This window comes from Trichechus manatus, unplaced genomic scaffold (genome assembly GCF_000243295.1).
Source record: "Trichechus manatus latirostris isolate Lorelei unplaced genomic scaffold, TriManLat1.0 scaffold00023, whole genome shotgun sequence".
Classification (NCBI taxonomy): Eukaryota; Metazoa; Chordata; class Mammalia; order Sirenia; family Trichechidae; genus Trichechus; species Trichechus manatus.
The window spans coordinates 8,704,731-8,731,766 of NW_004443959.1; the positions used below are offsets into that span (position 1 = coordinate 8,704,731).

The following is a 27,036-nucleotide window of genomic DNA, read 5'->3' on the forward strand; positions in this document are numbered from 1 at the left end:
CATCCCACCTGAGCCACCCTTTACCCTTTATAAAAGGGTGCTGAGCCCTGGAACAGAGAGGGTGGCACAGGCACTTAGTAGGAGCAGGAGGTTCCTAGTTGATAGGTCGAGGACATCACTGTTTTAAAAAGCTTTACAGATGATTATATGCAGCAAGAATTCGGGCTGGACAGCCAGCCAAGACGAAGGAGCGACCCAAACGTGTCCGGCAGGCAGGAGCAGCCAGGAGTGCCGGCCGGGTGGGATGCAGCGAGCAGGTGGCCCAGGCAGGAGAGCTGAGCCTGGGAAGGCGGTAGACAGGAAGCCTGAGGGCCTCGTAGGGAGCACAGGCCGGGACCCAGGAGCCAATGGGGGAGAGAGCTTTGAGAACCCAAGGGTGAGGATTCTCCATGCACCCACCACGTTGGCTTCATCCCACCAACACTGGGGAATGCTTCTCCTGCAGCCAGGGCCAGGGTGGTGTGGTACATGGGTACAGAGCTCGGGTAGGGAGCCAGAGAGACTTGGGTTCGAATCCTACCTTTACATCTTGGACCAGTTACTTGACCTTTCTGAACTTCAGAGTCCGTATCTGTAATTCTGGGAAACCGACACCACTTCACAGAGTGGATACAGGATAAAATGGGACAGTAGGTGACACGCCTGGCACACAGCAGCCGTCAGAGGGAGCATCTCCTCCCTGCCAGTCCACCTCACCCCTCTTGCTTCCCATCACTCTGGCACACACCCTTCCTACCTCAAGTTTTTTCTCCAGCTGTTACTGAAGCCTGTCCTTCAAGGCCTAGTTCAAAGTCACCTCTTCCCTGAAGCCTCCCCGATCCCTCTTAACATGGACGACTTTGGCACTAGGAGGTTACCTCCTTGTGGCCCCTAACACTTTCAAGTTTGTATCATTATTAATTATAGACTTGTCCTGTCTGCTTTTCCAGACATGTAGTTCAGTGGGAAACACCTGGGGCTTACTAGCTGTGTGTCGTTAAGCAGTTTACCTAACCTTGCTGGGCATCAGTTTGTTTATGTATAAAATGGAGATGATGATAATAATAATTATACGAGCCTCACAGGGTTATTGCTAGAATCAAGGATATTTCAGAAAAGATTCCTGAACTATGGAGATATGAAAAATATGGAAATTTTCCAAAAGAACATAGAAATAGGAATATTTACTGCAGAAGAGATCAGAAATATAAAGTGCCTGGCACAGAGTGAGCATTTAGAGGCATTAGCAATTAATAGTACTCAACCTATTACCCCTACTTGGCACACAGATTGGGAACACCGCATGATGTGCATTTTCTCCCACAGCACCTATCAGAGGGATAGGGATAGAATAAACAGTCATGGTGGAAGGAAGGAGGGGAAGGAGTGGGGGCAGCAGAAAGAGAAGGGAGAGAAGGGAGGCAGGGAAAATGGAGGGAGGAAGAGATGGAACTATCCACTCACACCTAGCTGAGTAGTATGGTTTAGAATAAACACTACCAAAGAATAGAAACCAGACTTCGGAGCCCCACAGACCCCTAGGGTTTCGGGGCTGAAGTTGGCCTTTGTCTTTCAGTCCCAGACCCCTCGTTTTACAGACCCCAGCAACACTCGCTCAAATGGCCCTTAGAACTCACTGCCTTGGTCCCATGTAGAACTTTGTACCTGAGAAGAGAGAGGAGGTGGTGAGGGCGGCCTCCCCGCGCCAAGGAGGAACTAACGCTTGTCGAGTACCTGGGATGTGTGATACTCAAATCTCACAACCACTCAGTAAGGAGAGAGCTGATTCTTTCCACAGATATGAAAGCAGGGGCTCACTGAGGTTATAAACTGCTGGGGTCACTCAGGATTCCAGCCTAGGTGGCCCGACACTGAATGAATCTGACACAGGCCTCTCTCTCTGTCTTCCTCTAAGTGTCTGTCTCTCTCTCTCTCCCTTTCCCTCCCCTCTGTGTGTGTGTGTGTGTCTGTTTCTGTCTCTGACTCCCTCCCTCTCTCTCTCTGTGTGTCTTTCTGTCTCTCTTCTCCCTCTCCCTCCCCCTCCCCAGTATTTGGAGAGAAAGGCGGGATCTAATCTGTGACCACGTGGCCAGGCTCTGCATTGGAATGGCTTCAGGACAGTTCTCTCACCACTTAGGAACAAGTAAGTTTGGCAGAAAGGCCCACAAATCAGTACAATCCAAGTCTCTCTGTGCAATTCCTGAGGTAAATTAATGTGCCATGACTAACGTTTCCAGGGAAGAAAACACGCTCTCTAAGACTTAACCCAATGCCATCATTACAACATCTCCTCAGCCAGCGGCTTCCATTGCAAACAAGAAGGAAATAAGTACTGATGTCTGAGACCTTCAATGCAATGCCCTGTGGCCCCTACAAAGGCCGAAAGAAACCATAATATGGCCATTCGTTACCTTTTTATTAAAAAAAATGTGTACATCTCCATAGAGTTTAATCTTCAATTGCCTTTGCAAGCTAGCTTCAATCTCCTTGAGCCCCGGACAGTAAGCAGATAACAAAGGAGGTCAGACAGAGTTATCGATTTTTCTCAGCCCTTTCCCAGAGTGTCACCACACAAGCTACCAGACTGGCAGTGTGATCTCCAGAAAAAGTTGTCATTGGTAAAAACGCATTTTCTATTCTCACTAACATGTTAGTGATCATTTATTTGGGTGGCTGTCCTAGCAAACTCTTATGCACCCTTCAAGGCCTGACTCAAATGACCCCTCTCTTTGTCACTGCTGCCTACCCCAGGAAGAACCCACTCTTTGCTCCTTTCAGATGACTTCAAAAGACTTGGTTCACACACGAGTTTTGTTGTCTGTCCTTTCACTAGTGTGTGAGCTCCCTGGGCATAAGGACATTGTCTTCCTCATCTTTGTCTCCCCAGCACCTAACAATGCCTGGTACACGGTGGACATCAAGAGTGTTTATTGAAATGGAGGCTCTATGAACAGGTGACCATAGTTTGCAAAACAAAAGTCATGTCACAAGTTCTAACACAAAGTCGGCCAGTGGGACTGCATATTTATGATCAGACTCTCCTGGAAAATAGAGGACACTTGTATTTGTACAATAACTCCCCATCCATATTCTCCATCCTTGAAGCCTATGTAAGAATCCAGAAAGAAGCAACAAGGAGTTGTGAGTAGTAAAGTTTTTGTCCCTGTCTTAGCAGTGTTGGGTAATGGAAAGACTATGAGATTCAGACTCAAGAGGCCTGGCTTTGACGCCTGACACCTCAACCTTCAGGCAGTAAAATATGCCCTCAGAGCCTCGGTTTACTCATCTGTAAAAGAGGAGCAATGATGCCCCCAGGACACCTTGGCAAATGAACTTGGAAGGTGGCTAACCCTGAACCTGGCCTTCACTTGGGTAGGTTGTCTTCAGGGTTAGCCTAGAGTTTCCCAGAAGAAATAGGGAGTTTCTGTTCAAGTGAACAGGAGAGTTAAGCGGTCACTTAAAGTGGAGGGAAGAATGAAGGCACTGTGAGGCTCCCAAGAGGACTTTTAACGGCCGAGCACGTAGGAGGCACACAGAAAATATTTGTGGGATGAAGAAAGAGAAAATGGATGCATGTGCAGCTGAAGGGCTGTGCATGGGAAGGGGGAGCAGACTTCAGTTGGGCCTGAAAGGGTCGAAACTGATCTGCAGATGAAGCTGCAGGGAGACCAAGCTAAGGAATGATGAAGCAATAGAAATGCACTATGTTAGAACATGTTGTCGCTGGGAGAGCGAGCACCCCGTTACTGGAGGAATGCAATCCCAGACCAGCTGAGAGATGCCCTCGCAAATCTATAGTAAAAAAAAGATTCAAGCACTGTGTCGGTGCTGAGAATAAAAACCCTTTTGAGAAATCCCTTTCCATCTGGGGATTGCAGCATTCCATATTCTAGACCAGCGACTAGCCAACTTCTTTTGAAAGGGGTCAGATTGTAATATTTTAGGCTTTGCAAGCCATACTATTTGTGTTGTGACTATTCAACTCTGCTTGCAGAGCAGGATCAGTCATAGACGATGGTGTAAAAGAATGAACCTGGTTGTTCCAATAAAACTTTATTTACAAAAGCAGGTGGTGGGCTGCATCTGGCCCTTGGACTGGAGTTCTAGAGCAGTGGTCTCATCTGAAGGGCGTGGTAGGTAATTTGCTACTGGTGGCTCCATCGTCCAGCACGGGTGTCTAGCAGGTGATTAACCTATGTCTTCACTTTCAGGCCCAATTTAAACCATTCCAGGCACCACCCAGTTTCTCAAAATCTCCCCCATTCATTTTACAATTCTCTCCACATTTATGCACGTTGGAAAATTTCTACAACAAAAAGTTAAAAGAGAAAGAAACCCTCCTCAGCATCTGGACCTACTGGGAAAGCGGATCGTGTCAACCCTGCCTTCTCTGAAAGATAAACCAGCTGGCACAGGCACAGGCACCAAGCCGGTGGGCCTGCACCAGGCGGCAGGCCAGGCCCTCCACGACGGCGTGGCTCTGCACCACAGCATGAAGAGAAGCATGGCAACATCGGAGTGGCCCTAAAATTAAAGGTGTTCATTGGGAGGACTATCTTCCGAGATTACGCTCTTCCTTGTTATTGTTGGTGGCGTCCAATGTCTTTTCTATTATAAAAGAATAATGATAGTAGGTGGAAATTTCTATGTCATTATTTGACAAAATTTAAAGTTGTCAACTCTAATTTTTTTTTTTCCTACTAGTTCCTAGTAGTTTACGAGGCTCTCAAGTCTGTGAGCCACTGTCCCGCTCTTTAGGTTTAAAAACTGACTTTCTCTCAGGCTTCTCTTCGCAACCAGCCTCACCCCTCCAAAACTCAACCTCCCACCTGAAGCATCCATGCGACCCTCCCCAGCCCTAAGGGCGAAGCTGAGATGGTCACAAGCTCAGGAGGCCTGTGTTGGGGGCAGGTGAGGGAATGCAGGTTGTGACAATACCTCACCTCACAGCCCGGGGCCCAACACAAGGCCTTTTAGTTCTAAAACAGATCTTTGAGGTGGGCAGGGCAGAAACACTCCCCCATTTAACAGATGAGGAAACTGAGAGGCGGAAAGGTGAAGAGACCTTTCCAGGGTCCCTGAGCGAATCAATGGCAAGGCTGAGAACTGTCTCCTCCACATCTTCCTCCCAACCCAGGGCGCTGAGATTATTCCTACCCTTATCTTAAACCTGGCCAACCAAAATGCCAACCACCCTTTTTCTGCAGAACTGATGAAGCATAATTTTCATGATGAGTCTTCTTTTTCTGTGGCCAGTTCAATTCAAAAAGTATTAAAGGTCTAGCCTGCTCAGAATTTTTTTTTTTTTTTTTTGGTGTTGTCAAGGATGGTGCCTGTTGTTAAAGAGTTCACACTCTAGTTGGTGAAAAAGACTATAACATTCTTTTCATTCTGCTTCTGAATTGCCCGTGGCCTGCTGCTACCAAGTGTGCAGAGGGCTGGAAGGTTCATATCTGGTCAGAAGGCCTGGGGGCAGACCTGAGAAGGACTCCACAGGTTCCCCTGTGGGGAGGGCACCAGGCCCTGAGTTTCTTTCCCCTCTCCCCGGAGGGGCTGAGCTGGTTGCTGTGGGCACTCCTGATCTCTCTCCATACAACACCCACGGTGGGTGCAACATAGGAGTGAATCAGATCCCAGACAACCCCGGGGGCTGCGGCAGAAGGGACGGGCCTTGATCTTGTCCCAGCACACATGTCCTCTGGTGATGTAACCAGGTGACAGGGGATGAACTCAATTGCTTCCAAGATAATTAATTTAGATCCAGACACAAAACCTCCTGGGAAATCAGCACATTAAAAAGGAGAAAGAGACTGGAATGGAAAAGTTTTTGGCTAGGTCTGAATCCTGAGAAGGGACTCAAGGGGATACCAAACCCACCCCATCCCCCCCAAAAAAGCCAAACCTGTTGCCATGGAGTTGATTCCGACTCACAGTGACCCTATAGGAGAAAGTAGAACTGCCCCATAGGGTTTCCAAGGAGTGGCTGGTGGATTCCAACTGCCAAGCTTTTGGTTAGCAGCCAAGCTCTTAACCACTGCGCCACCAGGGCTAAAGGGAATGGGGTTGGCGGGGGAAAGATCCCAAGTGAGAGGAATGTAATGTAGAAGGAAACTTTCTCTACTAGAAATTTGTGTGAATTGGGGAAAGCGAAAGGATTGGAGGAGGACAGGCAGCAGTAGTCGTGGTGTTTAAATTTGTTTAAAAAACAAAACCTGCATTACTGAGATACAGCTCATACGCCATATAAGTCACCTATTTAAACTGTATAACTCAATGGTTACCCAGAGTTGTACAACCACCACCACAGTCAATTTTGCAACATTTTTATCACTCCAAAAAGACACCCTGTTCTGCTTAACAGTCACTCTTTATTCCCCCCCTCAAACCTCCCATCTCCAACCCTAGGCAACCACTAATCTACTTTCTCTATGTATAGATTTTCTTGTTCCGGACACTTCATATAAATGGAATCATAGAATATGTGGCCTTTTGTGCCTGGCTTCTTTAACTCAGCAAAATGTTTTCAAAGTTCATCCATACTATAGCACGCATCAATACTTCATTCCTTTTTATGGCTGAGTAATATTCCATCATATGTATGTACAACATTTCTTTTATTCAGTTCATCAGCTGATGGACAGTTGAGTTGTTTCCACCTTTTGGCTATTATGGATAATGCTGCTATGAACATTCATGTACAAGTTTTGGGGGCACATATGTTTTTGTATCTCTTGGGTGTATAGCTAGGAGTGGAATTGCTGAGTCATAGTGTAACTCTATGATTAACCTTTTGAGGAACCACCAGACTGTTTTCCAAAGCAGCTGCACCATTTTATCTTCCCATCAGCAGTGTATGAGGTTCCAGTTTCTCCACATCCTCACCAACAAGTGTTACTATTTGTCTTTTTAATTATAGCCATCCTAGTGAGTGTGAAGTGGTTTCTCTTTATAGTTTTGATTTTTCCTGAAGGCCAGTGACATTGAACATCTTTTCATGTGCTTATTAGCCACTGTACATACTCTGTGGGGAAATGTGTATTCAGTTCCTTTGTCCATTTTTTAACTGGGTTGTTTGTCTTTTTATTATTAACCTTTAAGTGTTCTTCATATATCATAGATACAAGCCCCTAATCAGGTATAATGATTTGCAAATATTTTCTCCTATTCTGTGGGTTGTCTTTTTACTTTCTTGATGGTGTCCTTTGAAACACAAATGCTTTTAATTTTGATGAAGTCCAATTTCTTCTTTATTTTTTGGTTACTTGTGCTTTTGGTCTCATATTTAACAAGGCATTGCCTAATCCAAGGTCACAAAGATTTATGCCTACGTTTTCTTCTCAGATTTTTCCACTTTTAGTTCTTACATTTAGGTCTTCGATCCATTTTGAGTTAATTTCTGTGTCTAGTGAGAAGTAGGGGTCCAGCTTCATTCTTTTGCATGTGGATGCCCCATTGTCCAGCATCTTTTGTTGAAAAGACAAGTCTTTCCCTTTTGAATTATGTTGGCATGCTTGCCTAAAATCAATTGGCCATAAACGAGAGGGTTTATTTTTGGACTCGCAATTCCATTCTATTGATCTGTATGTCCATCCTTATGCCCGAACCACTCTGTCTTGATTACTATACCTTTGTAGTAAGCTTTGAAATTGGGGATTGTGAGTCCTCCAATTTTGTTCTTCTTTTTCAAGATTATTTTGGCTATTCTGGGTCCCTTACATTTTCATATGAATTTTAGAATCAGCTTGTCAGTTTCTGTAAAGAAGTCAGCTAAAATTTTGATAGGGATTGCACTGAATCTAAAGATTAATTTTGGGAGTATTGCCATCTGAACAATATTATTTTCCAATCCATGAACATGGGATATCTTTCCACTTATTTAGGTCTTCTTTCTTTCACTAACTTTCTGTAGTTCTCAGTGTGTATGTCTTGTATTTCTTTTGTTAAATTTATTTCAAATATTTTATTTTTTATGTTATTTAAATGGAATTGTTTACTTTCATTTTCAGGTTGTTCATTACAAATGTATAGAAATGCAATTTATTTTTATATATTGATATTATATCTATAAAGTCTTGGTGGCACAGTGGTTAAGAGTTTAGCTGCTAACCTAAAGGTCAGCAGTTGGAATCTACCAGCTGCTCCTTGGAAACCCTATGGGGCAGTTCTACTCTGTCCTACAGGGTCACTATGAATCGGAATTGACTCGATGGCAGTGGGATTGGTTTTTTGATTTGGTCTTATATCTGTAATCTTGCTAAACTTGTTTATTAGTTCTAACAGTTTTTTAGTGGATTCCTTTAGATCTTCTATATTCAAGATCATGTCTGTCATAGATTGAATTGTGTCCCCCCAAAATAGCTGTCAAATTGGCTAGGTCATGGTTCTCAGTATTATATGATTGCCTACCATTCTCTAGTCTGATGTGATTTCCCTATGTGTAGTATATTCTATCACTATGATGTACTAAGATGGATTAGGGGGAGTTATACTGATGAGGTCTACAAGATTAGATAGTGTCTTAAGCCAATCTCTTTTGAGATATAAAAGAGAGAAATGGGCAGAGAGACACGGGAACCTCACACCACCAAGAAAGCAGTGCTGGAAGCAGAGTGTGTTCTTTGGACCTGAGGTTCCTGCGCAGAGAAGCTCCTAGACCAAAGGAAAACTGATGACATGGACTTCCTCCAGAACTGACAGAGAAAGTCTTCCCCTGGAGCTGACACCGTGAATTTGGACTTGCAGCCTGCTAGACTGTGAGAGAATAAATTTCTCTTTGTTAAAGCCATCCACTTGTGGTATTTCTGTTAGAGCAGCACTAGGTGACTAAGACAATGTCATCTGCAAACAGAGAGAGTTTTACTTCTTCCTCTCCAATCTGGATGTCTTTTATTTCATTTTCTTGCCTAATTGCCCTAGTTAGTAGCACCCGTACAATACTGAATAGAAGTGACAAGGGCAGACACCCTTGATTTGTTTCTGATTTTAGGGGGGAAAGAATTCAGTCTCTCACCATGAAGTATGATGTTAGCTGTTGCTTCTGTAAGTTTTAAAAGTTCAGCTTAAAGCTAATAACATTATAAGACTTCCCTAAGTAGTTAAGAGGGGGCAAGCACACAGAATTTTTTGTATATGAAAATGAGCACAGATAGAAAAACGTAAGAAGAAAAAATTCACAGCTTTATTAAACGCCCTCAGCTCCACTGCCTCGGGATTATCCCACGTGCTCCATCCCATCTGGGAAGCACAAGGCCTGCTGGACCCTCCGCCTAGCTCTCTCAGAGCTCTCCGGGCTCATTAAGATGCAGTTGTTTTTGTTCCCAAACCTGCTTATACCAGTTGTACTTGTTTTTGTAATTATGCAATTTAAATTGTATGCAAACCATGAAATAGAAGCTCAAAAGGAGTTTGTTTCTATGATAACAGAGTTGCATGTGTGGGAAGATTCACTGTTGTATGAGGCCTGGACAGAATAACTATAACATTGAGGGGAGGTATCTGAAAATCTGCAAGTATTCTGCACTCAGTTTGATAGAAAGAGATACTGAAAATTCCAGAAGATGCACAAAATGTATGGATAATGCAAGAAAGATAACACGCAACATCAGACAGTGGACCCATAATCCAAGAAAGACCTTGGCCCCAAATCAAGAGACAGAGAAATGTATGCATGTTTCACATAAAAATAAAACGTTTCATGTTCAAGTAAAATATTCAAGGTGGGTCTATATCATTTTTATCATCCCTCTTTAATCTTTTTCAGTTAACCAACTCACTGCGGTGTTGATGGTAGTAGACAGAGGGCTTTCTTCTGAACACTAACCCAGAACAGAGGTCACTTGGGCAGCTGCAACAAGATGTCATTTTTTTGTGTGTCTCCTTCTTATCATTTGGTATTTTCAAAACATTCTAATGAGTATATATTACTTCTGTAGTAGAGAAAAAATATTATAAATTTTATTTTTCAAGATCCAGACTCCATTACTTCTTAGTGACAGTAGGAAGAAATTCAGAAATGCCACCCTATCGTGTCATGTATTGTTGCTGGAGCCAATAAAGTGACCCACTACTACGAAAGGGAATTAAGGGGGAAATATGCAAAAGGAACAACATGAAACTCAAGATCACTGGGATTCCCTGACTCAAGTCTATTGCTACTTTCATCAAGAGTTAGAAAACATTGGAGAAGATTCCTTAATTGGGTTGAAACTGAAGCGCTTTGGCTTAGCTGCTGTGTTTCGAAGGGCAGGCTTGCTTTTGGAGATAAGAAATGCTGCTATACCAAACAAGTTAGGGTAACATCATACCACACAAATCTGAATTTGCTGGGAGAAGGCCAAGTTCAGAGTATTTTTAAAGAAAAACAATGTTATGGCTTTCATGTATACAAAATAACTGGATTAAGAGGTCTGTGTCATTGAAACAAAATTCCTCCATAGCTGACATTTGATCTTGCTTTTACTTCTCAACTACGTTTGGTTTATTAAAAGAAAAGAAAAGAAAAGAAAAGAAAAACAGCTGTCATTGAGTCAATTCCAGCTCATGGCGAACTCGTATGTGTCAGAGTAGAACTGCGCTCCATAGGGTTTTCAGTGGCTGTGATGTTTTGGAAGTAGATTGCCAGGCCTTTCTTCCAAGGCAACTCTGGGTGGACTTGAACCTCCAATTTTTTAGTTAGCAGCCAAACACGTTAACCGTGTGCCAGGTTTATAGTAGGTATTTAATAACTAACTGAATGAATGAATGAATGAATGAATGAATTCATGCTAGCTTTAGAGTGACTTATCAGGATACTGGTCCTTCTCATGCAAAGCTGGGCTTTTGGAAGTTACTGAGACGTGTCTTAGGTTCTTCTATTGAAGTCCCTTCCTCCATTCTAACAATTACGTCTTCTTATGCTTGAAATATGGCTTGTGAAGCTGGGACACTGTCTGAATTAATGAGGACACAGAAGTGAAGAGCTTTGAAAGCTGAAATTTAAGTTGATTTGGCCCAAACTCTATGCCAGGCACCACAGTGGGTCCCAGGGATACAAAGGAGGCCTCGAGGAATTTCCAACCTTGCCCAGATGTGGAATAAACCACCACAGGGCCATAGAGATGATCCCGAGGTTTGTTTAAACCTGGAGGGCAGTAGGGGCAGGGAACAGGTGTGGATGGAAAAACAAGATCAAGTCCAATGACACAGACGTCTTAATCCAGGCAGAGATGGGCTTGAGGGAAGAGAAGGATGTGGTGTTTGGGACTAATACCCTCAAATCAGACCCTGGAGCCCCAGGGGACACTTCAAAAACAAGCGGTCATAGTAGTTGCCACTTTAAATCTGTTTTCCTCTCCATTTCAGCCCTACCTCGGTCCACATCCTGGGCTGCAGCTTGGGGGTGGTGACCATAATCGGGTGTTGGGAGGCGCATTTTACACGTATCATAGAATCATTGTGATCTAAGTCAGCCACCAGCTCCAGAGGGTGCTTTATAAACCTGAGGGCAGAACTGAGCCTCACTGCACTCAGAGGGCCTGAGAATGGTAACCAAGTGTTCTGATGGTGGTTCTGCTGGGCCTGGAGTGTGTTCTGAGAAGGGGGGGCTGGGTGGTTGAATGACCAAACCATGGAATGTAGAAGCCAGTAGTTCTGAAAGCAAGGCATCTCCGTGTGGACCTCAGAGCCCAGATACTCAGACACAGTCCCTCTTGTTGAGGTTGACCTGTAGGGACTCAGACACAGTCCCCTTTGTTGAGGTTGACCTGTACAGCAGGCTGAACTCATGTCACCAGCTTCTACCACCAGCCAGCAAGTAGGGGTGGTTGGAGATGTTTGAAAGTGAATTCCAGCAATGCGATATTTGGCTTATCTATGAGCACTCTGTTCCTTTGAGGATGAAAACAGTTTGCACCACTCTGCTAGAAAATATAAATCCCTTAGAAACTAGTTTGGCAAGTGGGTGGTGGGGGTGGTGGAGAGGGAGAGAAGAACAAATGTTTAGAGTCTAACGTCAGTCCTCCAGGTGGTCCTGACCTCAGTCAGAGGGAGAGAGAAGGCGGAGGGAGGGAGAGGGACAGTGTCTTTGAGTATGCGTCTAGGGGGAGGGGGTGCTGGGGAGCCACACTAGAGATGGAAAACAAAGGCGGTAGAAGGGAGGAGAGAAAAGCGATAAAATACCATTTCTCATTTTTATACTGTTACATTGAAAACACAGACATTTAGTTCTGCTTGATGTCAGTGCCTGCCCCTTTGAACACCCTTTGTGCACCTACTCAGCACAAATAAGTACCACCCCCAGGGCTGCGGTTCTCAGCGTGGTTGCCCAGTTGCCCCAACTGGGGGAAACTCTTAACCAGTTACTTACTGACTGGCTCATGACTTAAACCACAGACCCCCTCAAGGGTATCTGGAGGTCTGTTTTAAATGTCTCTAGAAGACAGAACTGTCTCCCAATTCAATGAGGAATAAAGCCATAAAGAGTTAGTATTTGAGGATAAGGGATGCCTCCTTTGAGACCCTAAATCCCAGTCCTGGACAAGGCATCCGACCTGTTTATGGGGTTGGGGACCCCTTCTACCTCTGCCCGATTGTAAGAGCGAGGGCTTCTCCCACTTCATCCCCGGAGCTTCCTGGCATCTCTGCTGGGGCCTGGACACCTTGTCCATGGCACTGCTCAGAAAGAGGACCAGGGAGGGAGACCAGCAATGTGTCCCCCCGTGTCCACCCGGCACCACCAGTCACCTCCCATGGCCCCCCACCCAAAGAAGGGCACAAACACTCATGCCTGCCAGGGAAGCTGTCAGTCCCTGCTCTGAGCCTACGTGCACACACACACACACACACACACACACACGCACACACACCCTTGGGAGCACACACTCACGCACACGATTCAGACATGCACACAGACTCACTTCCATTTGTTTCCACAATCTTCTCTCATGGTTTGGATACACAGACCATCTGTGTGCTCCAGCTTCTTAGGAAATCTTCCAGAATACAGCAAAATGTTCTCAGTGGTTGTCCTTTGGGGGGCTGGGGGGTGTCACACATTAACTTGTTTTCTAGTTTCTTTATATTTTCAAATTTTTCTACAATATGCATTGCATTTATATTCAGAAAAAATTATACAATTTTTAAAAAGTCTTCCTAAGACTGAAATAACAGCATCCTAGTAGAACTCACTCATACAGCAATCTCATTTCGATCCACACAATAGCACTGTGTTGTATTACCTCCAGTTTGCAAATGAATAAACCAAGAATAAGAGAACTGGAGCAATCTGCCCTAGGCCACTTAGCCAAGTGGCCGAAATGGAGAGGACAATTGCTCCACTCCCTTCCCTGGTGTTTCTGTAAGGTAGCAGAGAGAGAATGTGTGTGCATACAAGGAGGAGAGAAAGAAGAACCGTGGCTGTGTGGCGTGTGAGAAGCCTGTCTTACTCATTTGATTATAAAATATTTCTGAGCCACCAGATGGTATAATAGCGGCTGCAGATGCCCTGATAGCGTTTCTTCATTTCTTTACACAGGGTTCCATTTCAGGAGCCTAGGGAGTGATATCCAAGAAGCCATTCTGGAGTTGCATAAAGACAATAACTGTACAGTTCAAGACTAACACCATTCAGTGCCCCCACCTAGCAGATGTGCATTCGTTATTTCTTCCCCAAAGAGCATGGCTTCATTTCATCCTGAGGCACCTGGCGGCATGTGAGCCAGGAACCTCTAGGGCCCCCTTCCCCACGTGGCAGCATGCCCCAGGTGGTGCTGGGATCTGGGCTCTGTTACATAATAGATCCTGGGCTCCGAGGCGCAGCGCACCCGTTACCGCTGGCTCCCCCGTAATAATGGACTCTGCAGAAAGAGGCATGAAAGGCGACATCCTCTCGAGATCAAAGATGCAGGGTTGATAAGTTCACCCGGCACTCGAAGTCTTCTGCTGGGCTCGTTATGTCTTTTTTGTTGTGTTTTTAAGATGGGAATCTTCATCCCTGGTCCTTCAGCAGCTCAATAACCTAGTTAAAAAGCAACAGGTTCAGGGGTGGTGGCAGGACGCGGCTATACAGCCTCTCTTTGCTGTGTTGGGTCTAAAACAGCACTTCAAAGAACTAGTTTTGCTAATGTTTTCAATCACCCAGAGAGAAGTGCTGCTCTCGGTGGTGGCACAACCCTGCCTGAGGCTGGCTCAGGAGCTACTTGCTGCAGAAGCATGTGCCACTCTGCCACGTATTCAGCCTCGTGCCAGAACGGCCACGAGAGGAGCAGAACCTGCAGGCTGACCCTGCTTCCCTCTCTGCCTCTCTACCTCCACCCCGCAGTCCACCCTCAAAACTCGTGCGCAAAAGAGAATGGAAGAAGGACTTTATTTGCCATCGCTGGGCCGATCTAGGGGCCCGTTGGCTAGAACGTGTTTTGTTTCTCGTCTTCCAATTTAGTTTTAGCCTGGTTCCAGCCCAATCTTTTCGACCAGCATCAGCCACACTCAATGCCACGTCTGCAGGCAAAGACAGTCACAGCTTGCAAACACCCTCTGGTTTTCCATTCACCAGAGGCCCCACCTGAAGCCACTCCCTGCTCTGAAAATGTTACAGACTTCAAGAAACCTCCAAGTTCAGAAGCAAAAGAAAGGAAGACCCTGGGAACACCAGGAAGTCTGTGGATGCATAACTGAGCGGGCACACCAGCCAGTCTGGTGGCCACCATCCAAATCCCTTGCCCCTAAGGAGTCATCCTGCGAGGCATACGGTGCTATCAGTCTTTCACACACAAGTATGAATTACTACCAGGTTGTTCATCTTGCCCCTAGAAAAGAGCCAACACTCTGAGAGGCCAGGCCCTCTTACTGGAGGGTCAGGGAAAGGGGAAATAAGTAATTTTGACTGTAGTGTATTTTAGGGGCATGGTACAGGCCTCCATGGGGTGCTCAAGTGGGTGCCTTAAAAAAAAAACATTGCTGTCGAGTTGACCCTATGGTGCAGAGTAGAATTGCCCCATAGAGTTTCAAGGAGCACCTGGTGGATTTGAACTGCTGACCTTTTTCTAGCAGCCGTAGCACTTAACCACTACACCACCAGGGTTTCCAAAGTGGGTGCCTTAGGGAAGAACAAAGTCTTTGGCAGGATGGGGCACGCTGGGGCTAAGGGAGTACAAAGTGGGAGGAAAAGGAGCCAAAGTTTCCCTTGTCTTAAAATTCTGCCACCACCTGACCCCAACCTTAGTTGAGGAGAAGGACCAGTCTTCCTCCTCCGCCCTGCTATCCCATACAGGTTCCCTGCTCCTCATCAGAGCCTACGACAGAACATAACCACTGAGGCGATTTTGGCCACATCCCATATCCTTAAAGTGAACTCCTAGGGGAAACTGGGCCTCAAGTCTCAAACTGACTTTAGTTGAAGTTCACCGGTCTCAGCTATGAAAATGTCCGTGTTCTAAGTGTTTGAAACGCAACGCCTCTATAAACCGGGATTTTAAACCATTTTAAACCTCAGCAGCCCGTCAGTTCACAGATACAAAAAAAACCAACCCATTGCCATCAAGTCAATTGCGACTCATAGCAATCCTATAGGACAGAGTAGCACTGCTCTATAGGGTTTCCAAGGCTGTACTCTTTGTGGAAGCAGACTGCCACATCTTTCTCCCACAGAGCAGCAGGTGGGTTCAAACTGCTGACCTTCCAGTTAGCAGGCAAGCACTTTAACCACTGATCCAGCTGGGTTCCTCAGCCCACAGATAGGCAAGGGTTTTTAAACTGCAGGAGACAACATGGAAGTCCTCTCTGGGCTTGCCTCTCATGGCCTAGCATTCCCAAAATGGGTGAGAGAAGACCCGTGTGGCCCTTTGTGTGGGAAGGATACTTTATGACTTACCCAGGAGGGTCAGTTAAATACTTAACAACCCAAATGGCACAGGTGCTGGCTTCCTGTGCCAGCTGGCATTAGCCTAATCATGAGGAGTCCTAGGGTTCTGGAGAAGGGGCCAGAGGGCTATTTACCAAGCAATATGAAGTTCTTTTAATATTCTGACAACATAGGGCCATGCCAGTGCATACCAGCTGAACATTAGTGCCACTTGCCCCACATGGCAGGTGGTCAGAGCTCCTCTACAGCTGTAGCGGACTGGCCAGCGTCCATGGAGCAAGGTGCTGGAGCCAGCCTCCAGAAGACATGCCCACAGACCACCCTGCAAGGAGGACACTTCCACCTTACAAGACAGAAGCTGAGCCTCAGGCCCGCCCAGGACAAAGGGTGAGAGCTGTCCATCGCCAAAGCCCATACTTCTGCTGCATTTCTTGGCCAGGCCTCGGCTTGAGCACCTGCCAGTCCCTAAGAGGCTTGGGGGAGGGAAGGGAGAGATGCAAACAGGCCACTTGCATGCCACAGCCTTGGACTCAGGCCATGGGGACAGACGGACAAAGAGAATCCTCAAAGGCTGTGGTCAGAACATCCTGGCCAATCTCTGGAGGGTAGCCGGCCCGGCCCGGGAACAGATTGTGCCTCTCCTTGCCCGGAAGTCAGGAAAGAGAAAGAAAGGAGTTAAACACCACAGCTGAAACATTTTACCTGGCTCTTTACAAGCCATCTGCCTTTGCATATGCTGTTCCTTATGCCTGGAATACACTCACCCCAATTTCTTCTCAGGCCAAAAGGCGATGGGCATTCTTGAAAACCCAGGGCAACCTCCCTCTCTCCCTGGGAGGCTTCTCCTAACGCCTCCCCCAGGCTAGGTTAGTCAGTCCCTCCTGTGCTCTCAGAGCGTGTCCCAATGGTCTGTGTTATTTATGTGCACACCCCTCCCCCCTCCCATCCCAATCAGGCTGAGAGCTAGAGGCTAGGGATGGCCAGGACCGCCTGGTCCCCCACACAGAAGGCAGGGTCCCCTCACAGAGAATGTCCCATGCCCCTGGGGTCTCCCCAGTGCTCACAACTGTCTGGTCCCCCACACAGAAGGCAGGGCCCCCTCACAGAGAATGTCCCATGCCCCTGGAGTTGTACAACACAGGGCCCCATCCTACTGCTCCTTCAATGCTGAGCTAACGGTTATTTACCAGCAAGGAGAATCTGTTCAAAATTTTACTAACTCCCAATCTAAATGAAACCAACTGAAACTTTAAAAATAAAGGACCTGAGTCCCTGGATGATGCAAAGGGTAAAGACTCTCAGCTACTAACTGAAAGGCTGGAGGTTCGAGTCCCCCCAGAGGTGCCTCAGAAGAAAGGCCTGGTGATCAACTTCTGAAAAATCAGCCACTAAAAACCCTATGGAGGACAGTTCTACTCAGACACACACAGGGTCGCCATGAGCCAGAGCCGACTCGAGGGCAACTGGTTAACAAATTTTAAACTCCTGGATATTTTCAAAATCAGGCAGGCATTACCTTTAAGACAATCACACCCTTCAGAAAGAGCTGGGCCCGTGCCAACATCTGCTCCCTACCCCCGTCTCTCAGGTAATTTTATAGTAAAGCTGGAGCAGCAATGGGAATATCATCCCAATTTTATAAAAAGCAAACAACAGCCCTGGTATAAATCCAAAAATGGCTCCCAATTATGTTTCTGAAGTCTTTAGGCAGTTTCCCTACAACGAGGAGAGAGTTTCTGCTTAAAGACCCTGTTACAAATCGAACTGTGTCCCCAGAAAGCTATGCTGAAGTCCTAAGCCTGGCACCTGTGAACGTGGCCTTGTTTGCAAACAAGGTCTTTGAAGATGTTCTCAGTTCAGCAGACATGAGGTCATCCGGGAGAAGGCTGGGTCCTAATCCTTTGTGACTGGCGCTCTTATAAAAGAAGAGACGCAGACAAGAGGGAGGACAGCCACGTGAAGATCCGTGTACAAGCCAAAGAACACCTGGAGCTTCCGTAAGCTGGGAGAGACGAGAAAGGCTCTTCCCCAGAGACTTTGGAGAGAGCTGGCCAGGGCCCAGCTGGCATCGATTTGGATTCCCAGCTTCCAGAAGTGTGAGACAATAAGTGTCTGTTCTTTAAAGCCACCCACTTTGTGGTACTTTGTTCTGGCTGCTCTAGGAAGCGGGCACAGACCCCAATCTCTTGTTGCCCCGGAAGCCCACACCTCCTCAGTCATCACTGAGCCTGGTGACAGAGAAGCCGACAGCACCATTGTAGTTAAGGTTCTGTCACAATTTCCATGATAAATCTAGATCCTTGGGTATTCAACCTAGGCATTAAGAAAAACTGCCCAGGGCAGCCAGTTTAAAGAGTAACTCCACCGAAAACTGGCCTCCAGATGCATTACACGGAGCTTTATTTAGTGGACCATCACATTTAATTTATTCCAAGTTTATCACACATTCAACACAGAATCTAGAATTTATAACAGATGTTCTGTGAGGAGGAACAAAATTGGGACGATTTAGCCCAGAGAAGAGAAGTCTGAGGGTTAATTTAATTACATCGTCATGATGATAAGAGCTCTTTCATAGCCAGAGGGAAGTAAACAAGACAGGGACGCAGGTCAAAAGAGGAGAGGAACCAGCTCCAGGGATCTGAGCCAGCTAGAGGGACAGGGTTACAACAGACTGCAGGAGACCCTGGAGGCCGGAGAGTTTCTTCTCAACCACTCCTTAAAGAGAAGACAAAATCTTAAGGGAACTGTCCTTCCCCCAGCATCTGAAGTTGAGAGTATAAAAGCAAAGCTTTGAGAGAACCAAGCTTGGGGATGGAATCCCAGCTCTGCCACTCACAGATTATGTGAGCCTGGGCAAGTTCAGTCACTCCGAGCCTCCATTTCCTTCGTGCAAACAGGGATACCGCCTGCCTCCGGGGAGGTTCTCACGGCCATGTACAAGTAACTTCTCAAAGTCACCTATTATAAATGACGTCCTTAGTTAGCCAGCTGTTGCTGTGAGCTGCCATAGAGTCGGCCCCAACTCATGGTGACCCCATGCACAACAGAACAAACAGGGCCCAGTCCTATGCCATCCCCATGATTGGACCATAGGGATCCAGAGGGTTTTCGTTGGCTGATTTTCAGGAGTAGATCTCCAGGCCTTTTCGCCCCGTTCATCTTACTCTGGAAGCTCTGCTGAAACCTGTTCAGCATCATGGCAACATGCAACACGCAAAACAGGTGGGGGCTGCGCACGAGGTACATTGGCCGGAATCAAAGCCAGGTCTCCGGCGTGGAAGGAGAGAATTCTACTTCCATGGTCCCCACGTTATATAGCAGTGCTCATTAAATTTAGTTCACTTCTCCTGTGTGCATTTACCATATTTTTAGTCATCTGACATTAAAGGCACATTAAGAACGAAAACATCCTCTGCCAGTCCCTGGAAAACATTACCCTTATAAGATCACGGGGCAGTTTTTAGGCCTTATGATATAATGGCTATGCTTCCTTGGGCAGAGCACTCTAGAGCACCACTCTGAGAAGCACCAATAATAATAAAGGAAGCACTAAAATCCTTTCCAGGTGAGGAAACTGGGGCTTAGAGAGGTTAAGTAACTTACCCACAGCCACACAGCCAGTTAAGGGGCTAAGCTTCACATTCAGGTCTACATCTTACTTCTATGCATTCCGGGAGGCGAGTGAGAAAGTGGTGCACATGTACACACACCCTCATTTGAGTCCTACATTTTTGAAGGGTCACAAAATAAGAACCAAGGTGATGCCACATCCCCACAGATTTTATCACACCGAAATAATCGAGTGAAAGAACTTCCTCCCAACATCAGGAAGCTCAGAGTAACCAAGAATCACCTGCCTTTAGGGAGAAGGGAGATGTCTTTCGTTTTTAACCCCCAACACCTCCCCACTACCAGCAAGCCCAGCTCTGCTGGGATAGGGAGAGGCCAAGGTGGGTGAGGCGGGGAGAATGCCAGCAATGGCTGGGCGGACGTAGGAGCCTCAGGCCCTCAGCAGCTCTGGCAGGAGAGAACCTGTGCTAAGGAAACCCCAGGAGGCCCGCAGAGCCCGTGGGGCCTCTGTTTCGCCAGCTTGGTTGCTAAGCCCCACCATGCATGAGTGCAGCAAGCAGACTCTGGCTCTGGTTGGGTAATCTTCCATGTGCCACGCTTCAATTTCCCGGTCTGTGAAACAGGGATAACAGCGCATACCTCATAAGATTGTTGGCTTTTAAACATTTCATGGTAAAAAAAATTTAAACATACACAAAACAGAGAAACTAGTATGATGAATGATGGGTACTCCTCTCCCAGCTTCAAAATGCCCAACTGGGTCATATCTTGTTTCGTCAGCACCCTCGCTCACTGCCCTCAACCCCGGTGGTTTGCTGGTAGACAAACCCCAGACATCCCATCACTCCATTTCTAATTATTTTGGTATGTCTTAGGATTGTTTTAAGAATTAGATGAGATAGTACAAGTTAAGCACTTAGATACCAGTAGCTGGCAGGTAGTAAGTACTCAGTAAACATTAGCTTGTATTGTTGGAGTCCCTGGGTGGTGCAAATACTTAACATGCTAAGCTGCTGACCTAAGGGTTGGAGGTTCGAGACTACTGTCTTAGTCATCTAGTGCTGCTATAACAGAAATACCACAAGTGGATGGCTTTAACAAAGAGAAGTTTATTCTCTCACAGTCCAGTAAGCTACAAGTCCAAATTCAGGGCATCAGCTCTAAGGGAATGCTTTCTCTGTTGGCTCTGGAGGAAGGTCTGTGTCATCAATCTTCCCTTGGTCTGGGAGCTTCTCTGCACAGGAACCTCATGTCCAAAGGACGTGCTCTGTTCCCGGCACTGCTTTTTTGATGGGATGAGGTTCCCTTGTGTCTCTGCTCACTTCTCTCTTTTATATCTCAAAAGAGATTGGCTTAAGACACTATCCAATCTTGTATACATCATCAGTATAACTGCCGCTAATCTATCTTATGACATCATAGTGATAGAGTTTACAGCACGTAAGGAAATCACATCAGATTACAAAATGGTACACAATCATACAATACTGGGAATCATGACCCAGCCAAGTTGACAGGTATTTTGGGGGGACACAATTCAATCCATAACAACCACTCAGAGGTGCCTCGGAAGAAAAGGCTGTTGATTAACTTCCAAACACTCAGCCCTTGAAAACTATATGGAGCACAGCTCTACTCTAGCACACGTGGGATTGCCATGAATCGGAATCGACTCGATGGCAAATGGTTTGTATTCTTTGTTACTATTAAATGAAGGAGCAAACATTACCACTTTAGCTACCAACCGCTGCAGGCTGACTGCTGCCTCTGCTACCATGTGGGTCTCTGTTTTCTCCTCTGCCAAGTGGAGACAAAGCCACTTGCCTTAGCCACTTCATGGGTATGCTTCGAGGCTCTACTGAACGCACTCTCTGAACCATACCATGTGAACACGTGGTGGCAAGGGGCCTTGCTGAGCCAACTCGCGGGTGCATAGGTTGGCCCCGGAGGTCAAGATCACATCTTATCTTCTTCCTACGTACATGGTGCTCAACAGCTGGACAAAGACCACAGCTACCATCCCGTGAGCAGCTGCTAGTGCTAAGCGATGCACACAGATCATCTCAGTGAGTCTTCACTCCAACCCTACAGAGCAGGAATTATCTCCACTTTACAGATGGGAAAACTGAGGCTCAAAGAGATTAAGCAATCTATTTTTTTTAAATCACACAACAAATATTGAGGCCTGTATGACTCCAAAGCTCACATTCCATCCCCTTACGGTGTCTCCCAATAATCTGTCAAAATATGGTCCGTTTGCATATTTGTTTTGTTTTTAATGTGTACAATTCAGTGGTTCTTAGAATATTCACAAGGTTGTACAAGCATCACCACTATCTAATTTTCATCACCCCAAAAGAAACCTCGTATCCATTAGCCGTCACTTCACACTCCCCCTGTCCCATCCCCTGGCAACAACTAATCGACTTTCTGTCTCTATGGATTTGCCTGCTCTGGACATTTCACATCTATGGAATCACACGTGTGGGCTTTTGTGTCTGGCTTCTTTCACTTAGCATAGTGCTTTCAAAAGTTCATCCATACTGTAGCATGTATCAGGACTTTATTCCTTTTTATGGCTGAATACTATTCCATTGTATGGGTCCACGACATTTTGTTTATCTGTTCATCAGTTGATAGACATTTGAGGTGTTTCCACTTTCTGGCTATGTGAATAATGTTGCTATGAACATTCATGGACAAGTTTTGTGTGGGCATACGTTTTCATTTCTCTTGGTTGTATACCTAAGAGTGGAACTGCTAGGTTATACAGTAATTCATGGTAATTCTATGATTAACTTTTTGAAGACCTGCCAGACTGTTCCCCAAAGCTGCTGCACCATTTTATATTCCCACCAGCAATGTATGAGGGTTCCAATTTCTCCAGTCTCCCCAACACTTGCTATTGCCCATCTTTTGATTATAGCCTCCTTAGTGGGGGTGTGACCATTTAGATTTATTAAAAAAATAAAACCAAACCTGTTGCTGTCGAGTAGATTCTGACTCATAGCAATCCTATAGGACAGAGTAGAACTAACCCCACAGGGTTTCCAAGGAGCAGCTGGTGGATTCGAACTGCTGACCTTTTGGTTAGCAGCCTAGTTCTTAACCACTGTGCCACCAGGGCTCCACTTATATTTATGTGTACTTATAACTATACTTTTGTGAAGTAGATGGGGAAGAATACCATCATCACCCTTTCACAGATGAATAAATTGTGGGCTCAGAGAAAACGAATAACCTAACCTTATATAAGGCGATAGTCTTGTTATCACACTCTTGAAGAAATAAAAACACAAGGGGCTATTCCTAGCTGAGTTTCTCCTCTGGTCAAGAAACTAGATACTTGAAAGTTCCACTAGGGACCTCGGTAGGAGTCACACCATTTAATCTGGACCCAGAACGGAGAGCTGTAGCATCACTGTGCGGTTTACATGTTCACATACTTACAGCACTCTAACAAAAATCACTTAGACCAGTCTACCTGTTCTAAAACTCGCCACTCCCAGAAAAGAGTCACGCTCCTTAATGAACAACCACGTCTCTTCAGTTCTGCCAACTAACAAGATTTATGACGCTCCCTTGACTTTTTCTAAAAATAGCAAATCCGCTTCTCAAGTCCAAAGACAGTCAGCGATACCTTAATACAGATTAAGCCAATGTAGCTGTGGCCGCTCGCCCTCAGAGAGCAAGCTCCAGACCTCTGCCAGGGATGCTGCAGGTGGGTCCTGAGGACAGGGCCTGTGCTCCGTGCTTCACCAAAGAATCTGCAATAGTCTCTCAGCACGTTTGAAAATGGAGCGTGAGAGCAGGGAGGGAAAGGGAGGAGCAAAGCGGCTAGGGGGAAGGTATTTTAGTCACAGCCTCCAAAGGCCAGAGTGGAAGAGAAAGAGCCCAGGAGTGATCAGGAGTCAGGGTGCTCTGGACTTAAGTCCCAACTCTCTTTATTATCAGCTGTGCAACCCTGAGCAAATTTCTCAACCTTTCTGAGCCTCAGGTTTGCTGTCTGTAAAACAGTGGTAAAATACCTACAGCTCCAAACTTCACCAGGTAGCCATGAGAAGTAAACAAAATATGAAAACTACAAAGAAAATAAAACCAGTTGCCATCAAGTCAGTCCAATCATGGAAACTTCATGTGTGTCGGAGTAGAACTGTGCTCCATAGGGTTTTCAATAGCTGATTTTTTCAGAAGTAGATTGCCAGGCCTTTCTTCTGAGGCACCTCTGGGTAGATTTGAACATCAACCTTTCTGTTAGCAGCCGAGCACACCAACTGCTTGCACCACCCAGGGATTATAAAAATGGTAAGGTGTTATAATCATGAGGAGGGGGGATAGTTCCATGTAATAGTAGTTTTTTTCCCTTTAAAAATGGTCATCAGGGCTAATAATCACTTATAATTTCACAGCAAGTATGCAATAAAACGGTTAAAACTTAGCTAAAGTAATAAGCAGTAAAAGCTTTATAGATGAGCGTATCCCTAAGCAATTCTCCTTCTAAGAATTTATTCTAAGGCATAATCACACAAATGTGTTTGTGTGCGTGTGTATGTGTGTGTGGTGGGGGAGACATAGGTACAGGGACGGTCATCACAGCATGCAGTCAGTTGTATTGCTCAACATACTCACTGTCCCTTCCTCTAGAAGGCTTATACTTCCTACCTCTCTGACATCAGACCTGGCCATGTGATCTGCTGTAGCCAATGAAATGTGAGGAGAACTGACAAGGGATACACATCAGTTCCTACTTCTGAGCAGAAGCTTTAGGAAGCACCTTGTGGTTCTACCATCTTTCTTCCCCTCTGCCATGAGACCAGCAGTGTCTCAGACGGGGCTGTCAGCTTGGGTCCCAGAGGGATGATGGCACAGAGCGGGGCCACAGTCAACAGGCGGTGGTCAGGTAACCCGAGCGAGAAAGAAACCTTTGTTGTCGCAAACCACTGAGATTTCAGGGTCATTTGTTACCAGAGCATAATGTAGCCTAAGGTGACACACAGCCACGTTCCTATTAATGTAAAACTGCAAACAACATAAATGTCTAGCTAAATAAGTTACGGTGTATATATATCCACAATGGAATGCCCGTAAAGTGATGTATATGTTGGCATAAAAAAAAACATTCTCAATAAGCTATTAACTGGAGGAAAAAAAAAAAAGCAGAGTATAATACAGTATTGCTGACAATGGATTAGTACCCAGAATATAAAAATATCTACAAATCAGTAAGAAAAAGATACTCCTCCCAAAAGGAAATTGGGCAAAGGATATGACCATGCAATTCACAGAAGGGGAAACCAGAACGGGCAGTAGATATATTAAATATGTTCAACCTCACTCCAGTACAGATTAAAACAACCATGAGATACTATTGTACACCCATCCGAATGTTAAAATTTTAAAGTCTGATAAAAGTGCTGGAGAGGATGTGGGGGGAAAAGGAACTCTCCTACCCTTGTAAGGGAGAGTGCCACAAGCACCTTGGAGAGCAATTTAGTAACATATAGTAATGCTGACCATAAGCAATTCTATTGCTAGATATTCTAGATATCTACTCTACAGGAAGTTTCAAGGTGTGATTGTATTAGTTGTTTACTGCTGCATAACAAATATCCTCCAAAACTTAACAGCTTAAAACACTTATTATCTCATGGTTTCTTTTAGTCAAGAACCTGAGTACAGCTTAGCTGGGTGCCTCTGGCTCAAGGTCTCTGATGAGGTTCCCATTAGGCTATCGCCAGGGCTGTGGTCTCATCTGAAAGCTCAGCTGGGATAGGAGGGTGGAGTCCTGTTTCCAAGCCCACTCACATGCCTGTTGGCAGGATTCAGTCCCTCTCCACGTGGATCTCTTTACAGGGCTGTCTCACAACATGGACAAGTGATCCAAGAGAGACTGCCTGAGATAGGAGCCACAGTCTTTTTTTTTTTTTAATTTCCAAAATGTATTTTTAATGAGTTATTGGTGTAGGTTTTATTTATGTGAGAAAATGGCCTTAACTTCCAGTCTCTCTCAAGAAATCACAGCTATGGACTAGCTAAACCCTGGCCTTTTCCTCTCAAATTGGTTATATTGTTGACTGTTGTCTTATTATTATAGAGGCTGTAGACAATGAAAGAATGAGTCTCAGGTTTCAGTTCCTCACACTTCCTCAGGTTGAAGAGTATGCTGGTCTCTATTCATAAATGGCTGGTGTCTTAGTCATCTAGTGCTGCTATAACAGAAGTACCACAAGTGGATGGTTTTAATGAAGAGAAGTTTATTTCCTCAAAGTCAAAGTAGGCTAAAGTCCAAATTCAGGGCATCAGCTCCAGGGGAAGGCTTTTTCTCTCTGTCAGCCTTCTTCTCTTCGGTGTTCCCCCGGACTAGGAGCTTCTCGGCGCAGGGACCACGGTCCAAAGGACGCACTCTGCTCCCAGCACTGCTTTCTTGATGGTATGAGGTCCCCAACTCTCCGCTTGCTTCCCTTTCCTTTTATCTCTTGAGAGATAAAAGGTGGTGCAGGCCACACCCCAGGGTAAAGGTGGTGTTACAATCCCACCCTAATCCTCTTTAACATAAAATTGCAGTCACAAAATGGAGGCCAACCACACAATTCTGGGAATCATGGCCCAGTCAAACTGATACACACATTTTTGGAGGGACATAATTCAAACCATGACAGCTGGTTTCTATTTTACTCGTGTGGCCAGGAGAAGGAGAAGCCACAGTCTTTTTATAACTTAACCTCAGAAGTGATATCCCATCACTTCTGCTGTATTCTACTTGTTAGAATCAAGTCAATAAATCCAGCCCACACTCCAGGGGAGGGGATTACACAAGGGTGTGAATACCAGGAGGCAGGGATCACTGGGGGCCATCTTAGAAGAAGGAAGGTCCCATTGCATTCAAGGAGAATAGAATGTTCGTTACAGCACTCTGTGTAATGGTGACAAAAATGCAAACAATCTAACTGTATGTCAATAGAGAAATTGAGAAACGGTGACTTTTTGAGGCAATGGAGCTCTATACAGTAGTTCTGTAAAAAATTTAAACAGGAAAAAGAAGATCATGAACCAAATCTACATGTATTGACACAAATAAATCTCAAAAATGGTGTTGAACAAGTTGTCAAAAGCAAATTAAAAAAAATTATGAATAGTACAATTATCATTTATGACTATTTCTAACACATAAAAATGTTTTGTTTAAGGCTCCACACAGGTGTAGTGAGAGCGCAAAAACAAGCCTGGGCATAATCCCACCTACCTCAGCATAGGTGCTCTCTGGGGAAGGAGGGGGAAGGAAGAAGTGGGTGAGGCTGTGGCGGATCTATAATGTTTTACTGGCTTATAGTACAATGAATCAAAATAAAATAAAAGTATGATCCTATTTTTGCTAAAATATATACTCATTTCTATTACACGTGTCTCTGGGTATCTAGAAAGTCTGGGCACAGATAATATTATCTTCTTTTTTTCCAGATTAAAAATGTTCTTGCTGATGTTGTGTCTACTTGCCTATGTTTCCAGACATTATGGACACCTTTACAGAAACCCACTGCTGTCAAGTCAATTCCGACTCATAGTGACCCTGTAGGACAGAGTAGAACTGCCCCATAGGGTTTCCAAGGAGTGGCTGGTGGATTCAAACTACCGACCTTTTGGTTAACAGC

The 27,036-nt window shown here is 45.4% G+C and overlaps 1 protein-coding gene across 3 annotated transcripts in view; it reads right to left on the bottom strand.

The window, feature by feature from the left end:
• HPCAL1 (hippocalcin like 1) overlaps positions 1 to 27,036 on the bottom strand; it is a 151,567-nt gene that overhangs the window by 82,465 nt on the left and 42,066 nt on the right. The window contains exons 1-3 of one of the 3 annotated variants that reach the window (XR_002823543.1): positions 19,421 to 20,511; positions 12,873 to 13,972; positions 8,856 to 9,905 (exon numbers count right to left, since the gene is read on the bottom strand). The exons of 1 other annotated variant lie outside the window; for it this stretch is intronic. The gene's annotated coding sequence lies outside the window, so the exon portion shown is untranslated. Of the gene's footprint in view, positions 1 to 8,855; positions 9,906 to 12,872; positions 13,973 to 19,420; positions 20,512 to 27,036 lie in introns of those variants that run through there. One more of the 3 variants, XR_002823542.1, reaches the window with a different exon arrangement.